At 48.8% G+C, this 9,423-nt stretch overlaps 1 long non-coding RNA gene across 1 annotated transcript; it reads right to left on the bottom strand.

The window, feature by feature from the left end:
- Positions 1 to 8,015, bottom strand: LOC142051870 (uncharacterized). Its single transcript, XR_012658658.1, has 4 exons — positions 7,877 to 8,015; positions 5,271 to 5,321; positions 3,154 to 3,260; positions 1 to 2,044 (listed from the first exon to the last, which is right to left on the bottom strand). It is a non-coding gene; the product is annotated as an uncharacterized LOC142051870 (long non-coding RNA).
- Between the last annotated feature and the right edge of the window lie 1,408 nt (positions 8,016 to 9,423).

Raw genomic sequence — 9,423 nt, 5'->3', positions numbered from 1 at the left:
CCTTCCCTTTTTATTTATCCAATGGGATTTCATTCCTGGGCGTATTTATTCCCCCAGCAGATGGTATCACAAAAGCAGGTTTCCTGCAAGCTGCTGCTGTGGGGAGTCTCCTGCAGCAGGCTGACCAGGGTGCAGGTATAAATAGCACAGCCAGCTAACCCTTCCTCTGGTTGGCTGTCAGGAAATGTGTGCACAGGTCCTAGGGGTTTCCACTGAGATGCTGCATCTCCTACACAAGCATTTTCATCTTGATTTTGGCAAGGTGGGGTTCATACCCCACTCTCCCACTTTATTTTTCCATTTCATCACATTCTCATTAGTCTATCCAAGGTTTTCTGGGCAGGGGGCTTTCACCTTGCATTGAATTTTCATTCTTCTTCCTTTTTTCTGATATTCAACTACATCATCTTACAGCAGCAAGCAGAAAAAATTGCCAGTGAAGCAGGAAAGAGGTGGAAAAGAGGAGAGGGATGAGGGAATGGAAGACAGAGAGAAGACATGCAAGCACAGGAGAGAGGCAGTAAAGCAGGCTGCACATGTTCCCTGTTCGGAGAGTTTCTCCCTGACCTCACTTTCTCCACAGCCAGAAATTCCACCTCGGGACTTGCCAAGGGGACAATGCAGCATTCCTCTACTGGCCCACAAAGCAAGTGTGAAATGTTCTGTTTTAATCATTTACAGAACAAAAGGAACACAACAGTCACCGTCTGATTCATATCTGCTGAAATCCAGCAGCCAAAGCTGTGGGAGAGGCAAGATAGATGAAGAAAGGAAAGGAAGAGGAGGAGTAGGTTTAGTTTGGTTTTTTCTTCTGGTTAGTCACTGTGGACCTAAGGAAAGACCAGAAAGACCACGTTGGATCACACCAAAGTTTAAGAGCCTCTGGTGTCCCCTCTCTCACATGGCCTCTGGTAGATGACTGAAGAGAAAATACAAGGAACAGTACAAGTACAAATGCTGTTTCCTCTAGTACATGATCCCATTTCCCTTCCTGAGCCAAAGGTTGTAGCTGCATCATCAGGTTTGAGAGCCCTTCATAGACCTCTCTTCCAGAACATTTTCTAATCACTTTTTGAGCCCATTCATACTTTTGGCACCTTGGACATCCTGTGGCTGTGAACTGCACAAAGCAATTGTGTGTTGCGTGAAGACATACTTCCTTTGGGTTGTTTTGAGCCTTTCCTTATTTCACAGAATCACAGAATGGTTAAGGTTAGAAGGGACGTCTGGAGGCCATCTGGTCCAACCCCCTGCTCGAGCAGGGCCACCTAAAGCCAGTTGCTCAGAATCACGTCCAGACGACTTTTGAATATCTCCAAGGATGGAGACTCCACAACCTCTCTGGGCAACCTGTGCCAGTGCTCAGTGACCCTTACTGTAAAAAAAGTGCTTCCTGATGCTCAGAGGGACCTTCCTGTGTTTCAATTTGTGCCTGTGGCCCCTGGTCCTGTCCCTGGGCACCACTGAAAAGAGCTTGCCTCTGTCTTCTTTCCATCCTCCCTTCAGGTATTTATATACATTGATGAGATCCCCCTGAGCCTTCTCTTCTCCAGGCTGATGACACCCAGCTCTCTCAGCCTTTCCTCACAGGAGAGATGCTTCAGTCCTATCATCATCCTTGTGGCCCTTTGCTGGACTATCTCCAGTATGTCCATGTGTCTCTTGCATTTATTTACTTCTATGCCATTCATAAGTCTTGTACTTCTACCATATCCTCCTTCAGGCCTCTTTTGTCCATGTCATCGAGTTGTAGTTTACTCAGTGTCTGCTTTCATAGAAGCTGCTCTGTCCCTTGGTCACCTTTGCCTCCCTTGCCTGGTACTTCTCCAGGGAACCTCAGAAATGTACTCACTGCTCAAGGTACAGGTGAGCCCATGCACTGACTTACACAGCAGCAGACCACAGAGAGGTTTCCAAAGGTTGGGAATGGCAAGCACAGCACCAGTCTTCAAGACAAGGAGATAAAGAAGAATTACGAAGTGATTTCCCAGTCATTGTTAATTCCACCCTTGGAAGCACTAGAATGACCAAAGGCTTTGCAAACCTGCAGAAAAGGAGGATATGAGTAATAGCCATCACAGATTCAGCAAGAACAGAGCTAGTCAGACTCATCTAATCTTCTGTGATGAGGTAATAAGCCTTGTAGATGAGGGGGGAGGTGCAGGTGCCATATATGTTGGTGTATAAGACTTTTGACACTGTGTCATATGGTATCACTATAAGCAGAAGAGGGGCATCTGGACTAGGAGAAAGTATGAACAGATGGCTGCATGACTGGTCAAAACCCTTCTTGGAGGTTAGTTACTCATGGCATGAGGCGACACAGAAAGCGTCTCATAAATCTGGTACTGATCAGCATTCCCACGAATGACTCGAAATCCAAGCACGGCTTTTTACATTTGCAGTTGGCAGCAGGCTGGGACAAGCTGCCAGAAAGCTGGACGCTGGACTGGAGGTGAAGGCAGGCTTGATGATCAGGAAAAAAATGATGCGATCCAGGGATCCTCCATTGGGATCCTCCTCCAGCCCTCACACAGAGGACAAGAAACTCTCAGTCTGACCCATGGGAGGGCTTTTCCCTGCTTATGCCTGCCTTTGGCAGCACAATGCATAATTGGCTTAAATTACAGAATTTTAATTAGACACCAAGAAAACCCTTTCTGTGCAGTGAAGCACTGGGGTGGTTTGCCTGGGAAGGCTGCTAGGACAGGCTGGTCTTCCATGTGGGGTGATGCGTGAATAGGAGGTGCTAATCCTGCCTTGAGGCAAAGGAGAGGTGTAGCTGACCTCTTAAAGTCCCACTCAGACCTGCTTTTCTGTGATTTTTTTATGGTGATGATGCTTTGTTACAATACTGATATTTTGTCTCAGGATGTTGTTGTTATAATGCTGCTTTATTTTCTGCTCCTCTACTAATAACTCCTGCTGTTCAAGGTGGCTGGTTTGACCAAGGCTGAGTATATTTGACCTGATATTCTCAGGCCCTGGTTACATGATCACTTCAACACAGCACAAATCTGAGCTGCTACTGAGATTGTCTTGTCCTCTCCCTCCCCAACATGTGCTTGCTCTTACCCCCTTGCTTGCCTGGCACCGCAGACCACGCAGCTGTGCATGACTCAGGTCAGGAGACTGATCCAGCTGAAAACTTACCAGCCGGGAGGGAGGCAAGAGGAGAGATCAGTTTTCCATTACTTGTTCTGCTATCTCACATCCTTTGTCTGTCTTGTCTACCTTGGATGGAGCAATCATGTCTTGTGCTGTGTTTAGAAAGCAGAGTGGAAATGTAAGGTGATACAAGCACTGGTTTGAATAATCTTTTCCAGACTGAGGGATGTCTAATACTGCTGTGCAGAGGAAAGTGGTGTCCGAGCAGCTCCTGCTGCCCCTCGGCTGGGAGTGGGGCTGTGCAGAAGCCCTGGGAGATGCCAACCACCACCTCAGGAGTCAATGGATTACAGTGGATAGCACAGACTATTTATCCATTAACATGAGGAGGATGCCAGGAAGCCGGTGGTCCCATGTTACAGCCCTGATCCCTGCCCCTCCAGGGTCCTGCCCCTTGACCAGGGGTCAAGGTCTAAAACATCTGTCTAGCTGCTAATGCATTTCTTTGCTACTCAGCTAAAACCAGCCAAATCTCATTATGTGGGAGAGGGAGTTTGTTCTTTGTCACTGAATATGTTTGCTAAGACTTGGAGGGTTTGCCAAGGTAGGGAGAAATGGGCACCAGTCAAGGGATAAGATGAGGAAGATCAAGAAGAAAAGGAGCTGGTGGAAGCTGTGTCACAGAAAATGCATTTTAAAGTTACTTGACTTGTTTTAACAGCAATCTGGTAATGAGTGAAGCAGCCAAGGGAAGGCTCTTGGCTTTTTTCCCATTCCCTGTTAGACACTCCTCTGGGTGTCAGAGCAGCCTCTATCCTGACACCAAGTGGAGAGAGCTCACAAGGACTCCTTTAAAATACGATCAAGTGTATAAGACTGCCAGTGAGGACAGCTGCTGGCCCAGCCATCCCTTCGAGAGCCAGCGAGGCATCATACAGTTTATAGGCATTTTTTGCATTTATAGGAATATTTTCAAGGTCCTGGTTCTTAGCAGCAGAGGTTTCCAGCAGAGATAGTTGCACAGAATAAAAATCACTGTTCTGGGCTCCTGCAGTTTTTACTCTCCTACCCCAAGTTTCCACCAGTGCCACATGTGGTGAGCAGCCCAGTGCACGCATCCTTACTGGGGACAAGGTGGGTTCCCAGAACAACAAGGAAGTCATAGAATCACAGACTGGTTGAGGTTGGCAGGGACCTCTGGAGGTCATCTTGTCCGACCCCTCTGCTCAAGCAGGGCCACCTAGAGGTTGTTGTCCACAACCACGTCCAGACAGCTTTTGAATATCTCCAAGGATGGCAAATTCATTGCCCTGAAAGTGAAGAGGAGGGTGTGTTTTCCTTGGGAGGAAGGGCCGGTGTTCGGTTGTGTAAGGTGATGGGCATTGCAGTGCGCGGGGCTGGTCCCACCACTCTGCCAAAAGCAAGGAAAGGTGCACAGCCCTGAGCCTGGTGTCTCTCCCCACACATCTAATTCACACTTTCCTGCGTGTTCCACCTCCAGCCTTCGCCATTTTCTCAGGAGGGGTTGGGGATTTGATTTCCCCCTTCCCTGCATGTCAGACCTCCTGCAGAAACTTCCCAGCGTGCAGCTCAGGTCCTCACCCCCACCTTACCTTGAGCACCTCATCTTTTTTGACCTTTGCCCTGGAATTAAGGGGAGATTACTGCCAGATAGGGTCCCCCAGGGATTCAGCCTCTGAAGCCTTCAGCTCATTTGAGGTTGTTTTCTCCCTAGGTGTCTTACTCGTCATTCTGACTTTACACACCTCTACTTCTGCCTCCTGGCGGGGGGCAGGGGAAATCCCTCACTGAGTTGCAAGGCACCAGAAAGTCACAGAAGCTCCAGTGCAGGCAGTGGGCTAAACCTCAAACCCCTGGCCAAGAAGCAGCAGCATCTGAGAGTGCTCTCCACCAAAGAGGTGAGACCTTCTCTCCCAGGGAAAAAAATCCGCATAGATTTAACACAGAAAGGTACTAAACACACCTAGCATCGAGCTGTCCCATCCCTCTGAGGGATGGCATTCAAAAGCAACACAGAAAGGAGGCCGTGGTGATGATGAATTTATGCAGTGGAAAGCATTCAGCAGCTGCCCTGTGTTTTATCTCCTAATTACTCTACATAGGAAAAACAGAAGAGGAAAATGTATCATGGATGGACTTACCCAGCTGATCCAGAGCAAAAAGGGCTGGGGCACCTTCAGAGAGCTCATTGTCTGAGGGAAGAAGAACAAATGCTTGGAAAGGTCAGCTGGAGAGGGAGGTGTGGAGAGCTGGGGTGACAACGCTGTTTTAATCACATTGCAGATAAGCCCCTGCTCAACTTGCTTCCAGTTCACCCCTGACAGCCTTTATATGTGTGGGTTTTTTTAATCCGGCTGTTATTGAAAAACCTTAGAGTCAACTCAAGACAGAGACTTAGCAGGATGAACCCTTATTCCCCTCCAGTATTGCCAAAGAGCAAGAGCTCTGCTGCCCTGTCTCTGCACACACTGGGATACCCTGGCCTTGCTCCCCTTTGCAGTGATGCCATGTCTCTCTGCTCCATTTCCACAGCTCACCTGGGTCTCAGGGCATGGCCAGGAGCATCCTGCCCACAGCAGAGCTTTCCTGCATGCTATGGTCTCCTCCAGCAATAGCAGCTGGCATAGACTTAACCAGTGGGAGCAGGAAAATGCTCCAGCTGGGATTTTTCAGAGGCTGAGCAAACCTTTAAGTCATCTGATAATAATACTACTGTAACTCAGTGCCTGTGGCAGGTTAGACCATGAGCTCTGGAAACTCTTGAGCTGGTGGTAAGTCTCACCAAAAGCTCATGGGAGATTATTTTGGATCCCAATGCCACTATGAGCCCACCCATCCTCACCTGCTCCCAGCTGCGGACCACAGCGGACAGGGATCCCTCACTGCCAGAAGGACCTGCAGCCACATAGGAGCATGTGGCCAAGTGTTAAATGCCATTTGTGCCTTGGAATTGGTGGGGATTTCTTTATTTTTAAACATTTCTTTCAATGTCAAAATGCTGCTAAATTGCAGAAACTCAATGCAATTTTTAAAAAAGTATTTGCACACAGTGGGTTTTTTCCTGTTGGCTTTGGGGTTTTTTTCCTTTTAGGTTCATGGCATTTCTTCAATGCATGGGTTAGACTAAAAACCCTTTTGGTCCAAAATCTGCGGACTGCTCCTAGGGGGTTCAAGGAGGATGTTTAAGAAGGGCAGGTGGGCAGGTGCATGACACCATGTAGTAATCCATAGCTGTGACATTTCTAAGAGATCTTGTCCCCCACTATAAAATGCTGTTAGGCCCATCAGTTAGAAAAAGCTGTGAGCCGCTGGTTTAGGATAGCAACAGGCTGCATACAAAACCAAGGGCCAATGTATATCCACTTTTTACTAGTTTGATTTTTTTATAAACTCCTGCAGGCAGCGACTATGCCCTCCTCTGCATTACAGACCCAAGCACAGTGGGATCCCAAACCCAACAGCATAAACCAACCTATAAATGGTAACATAGACCACACACATGGTAAAGATTTAGAAAAATAACAGAAGCAGAGACTGTCCTAATTGGCAAAAAGGATGGACTGCAGCAAGCGTCCCTGTGCTGGTCCCTTGGAGCCACCCTGGGCTGGGTACCTGCAGAAGCAGCAGATGTGCTATCATAAGGATGCCACCCAGTGGTGCTTGGCTGGGGAGATTGATCCCAGGGCTGCTCAGTTCAAAAGCATAAACCTCCTTATCTAATTCAACTCTCATGGAAAAGGAGGCAATGCCACATCTCGGACTGTCCCCTTCCCTTTCCCCAGGCATCTGGCTATCAGCAGGAAGCTGAGGGAAACAGATGGAGATAAGCACAGCATTTTACCAAAGCAAAAATGTTTCTGTTCCCAAGGTGCTATCATCTGGAAGGCTGTGGGTTTATTTTGGTTTTAGTCCAGGGCACAGTCTGCCCCAGCCAAAGAAGGAGCTTTGCCCAAGGAGGGGCAGCTTGTCCTGGCCCACAGGACAGGGACCTCTGGTGATGAAGATGAGCTGGGGCTGAGCAGGGAGCACATGTGGCTGCTTCTGCCAAATGTTTGAATGGAGATTAAAAAGCAAATTACAACAGCTGGCTGGATATTAGGTAGAGATGAATCAATAGAGGAAATGGTTCTGCTGGCTATTTCCCATTGCATCTGCCCCAAGTGCTTTCCTGATGTTGGCAGTTTTTGGAGAGCAATGGACCCCAGCCTTGGGCTGGGAGGCCTTGTGTCATGCTAAGGTGGCCTGAAACCTTGAATGGTCCTGCACAGGAAGCCCCAGCCAGGGCAGCCCTTGGCCCTCCTGTCACCGCTGGGACAGTGTGTCTCCCTGGAGCCACCCTAAATTGTCCCATGCAAATATGATTGAAGAGAGAAGGGGGTATTTTACTAGCTCTCCTCCTCACTCCTCCCCAACTACTGTTGCCTGCAGAGTCCTGCTTGTGGAGAATGAGGATGGTCATGTCTAGCACAAGTGGCATATTAACTTGCCAAAAGGTGGGTGTTGGGGTTTTTTTGGCAAAAGGCCACTCCAGAGAAGGAAGATAAGCCTATGTCAGTGTGCCAGCTCCTGGCAAGACACTGCAGTTTGGGTCAGACCTTTCCCACCCTCATGCTGAGTACTGCCTTGTGCTAGACATAGCCCAGCAAAACCCCTGGGACCACTGCAAGCACAGTACAGGGCAGCAGCATGTCAGGAAGGCTCCCAGCACATTCACTGGGTGGATTAAAAATCAGCAGTCATGTCCTACCTCCTTTCACACTGGCAAAGGGGTTGATCCCACCATGAGACAACCAGTTGGTTTCATCCAGCTTCCAGTTTTCACCAGGGTCCATCTCTGATCTGCAGCATCAAAGATCTGCTTGCAGTGCCTCCTGCCGCTCTCTCTGGGGAATAACCAGAAGATACTCTGAGTGCCTGTCGTGGTCTGCACCATGGCCAGCTGCTGAAAAGCTTCCCTCAGCAGAGGAAAATGTCTTGTCAATATTTCAGGAAAAAAAAAAGGAAAAGAAAAAAAATCTCATGGTTCACAGGGACCACACTGGACCAAGGAGCAGCTGACTCCGCCAAGCCTTGATTTATCACATCAAAACGTCTCCCCACTGTGTCAAAAGGCCACCAAAGCTTGGACTTCTTCAATTTTCTGTTGTCAGTCTGACCAATGCTGAGAAATTCCTAATCCCTCACAGTATTTGTAGGGATGGGGTTTTATTTCTGAGCAGGTGACATGCCATAAGGGTGTCATTGGGGATGAGTGTCTCAGCTCTACATCTACATGCCCAGCCTGACGGCCTGGGGAGCAGGCAGGGGTGCTGGCTCTTGCTCCTGCATCCCTCCCCCTCCATGGACAGGAGTTACAGGCTGGGAGTTATCAGTTACACATTATAAGCTGATGCTACCACTGGCCACTTGGCTCTCACAGCTACCCCATCCCTGGAGCGGTGGCTGTGAGCCACCAGGGAAGGATGGAGATTATTGAGCAGTTAAAGCTGAAGCTCCTAACCCCAAAAACTCCACTTCTGCTATAGACACTGAATTATTTTCCTGACTTTCAGGCACTTGGTGCTACCTACTGGTTTGCTGCAGCTAGGAGTCCACAAGAATATGTGGAGGCATTTTCCCTCCCTGACCCCTTGGACCTGTACATCCCCGGTGGGGTACGCAAAGAGGGGCACTTCATCCATTCCTATATTTTCGGGATTATGTGGATTTGGGAGGGAACAGAGTCCTTCTAGCATCAACAACATCTAATCTATCAAGGAAGAACACACCAGTGTTGGAGCGTAACAAAAAGTTACTGAAGAGCTTTTTTGCCTCTGTGGGAAGATGCTGAAGAGGAGGTGACAACAGGGACTTTCCCTAATACTGTCTGAGCCAAACCTGGGCCCAAAATGGCACCAATGGAGCTGGTTTCATGGCAAAGTGTGTCCCCTGGCACCCACCACTCTGGAAGCTGTGTATGACTACTCAGCCCCTGATTTTCATCATCAAGATTTGTAGGGATTTGTTGTGATTTAACGCTGCCAGAGCCCTCAATTCAGGGCACTCCTAGGAGGGACAGGCAAGTAAGAATGGAGGGACACCATCACATCAGCACTGTTTCCTTAGAAAACCAGGCAAAGAAAAAGACGGATGAGCCCTGTCCCCACAGGGAAGCAAAGCATGGCCGAGCCACACCACTGCATTTCCCAAGCACTAGTGCACCCCAGCCACCATCCCATCGAGGTGAGATGCCAGAACTGGGGGGTCTGCGGGAAGGGGCAGCAGCCCCACATCAGCGTATCACCCTGGTGGCTC

This window comes from Phalacrocorax aristotelis, chromosome 1, assembly GCF_949628215.1.
Source record: "Phalacrocorax aristotelis chromosome 1, bGulAri2.1, whole genome shotgun sequence".
In the NCBI taxonomy this organism is placed as follows: Eukaryota; Metazoa; Chordata; class Aves; order Suliformes; family Phalacrocoracidae; genus Phalacrocorax; species Phalacrocorax aristotelis.
The sequence above is the reverse complement of the archived record's forward strand: the minus strand, read 5'-3'. Positions and strand labels throughout refer to the sequence as shown.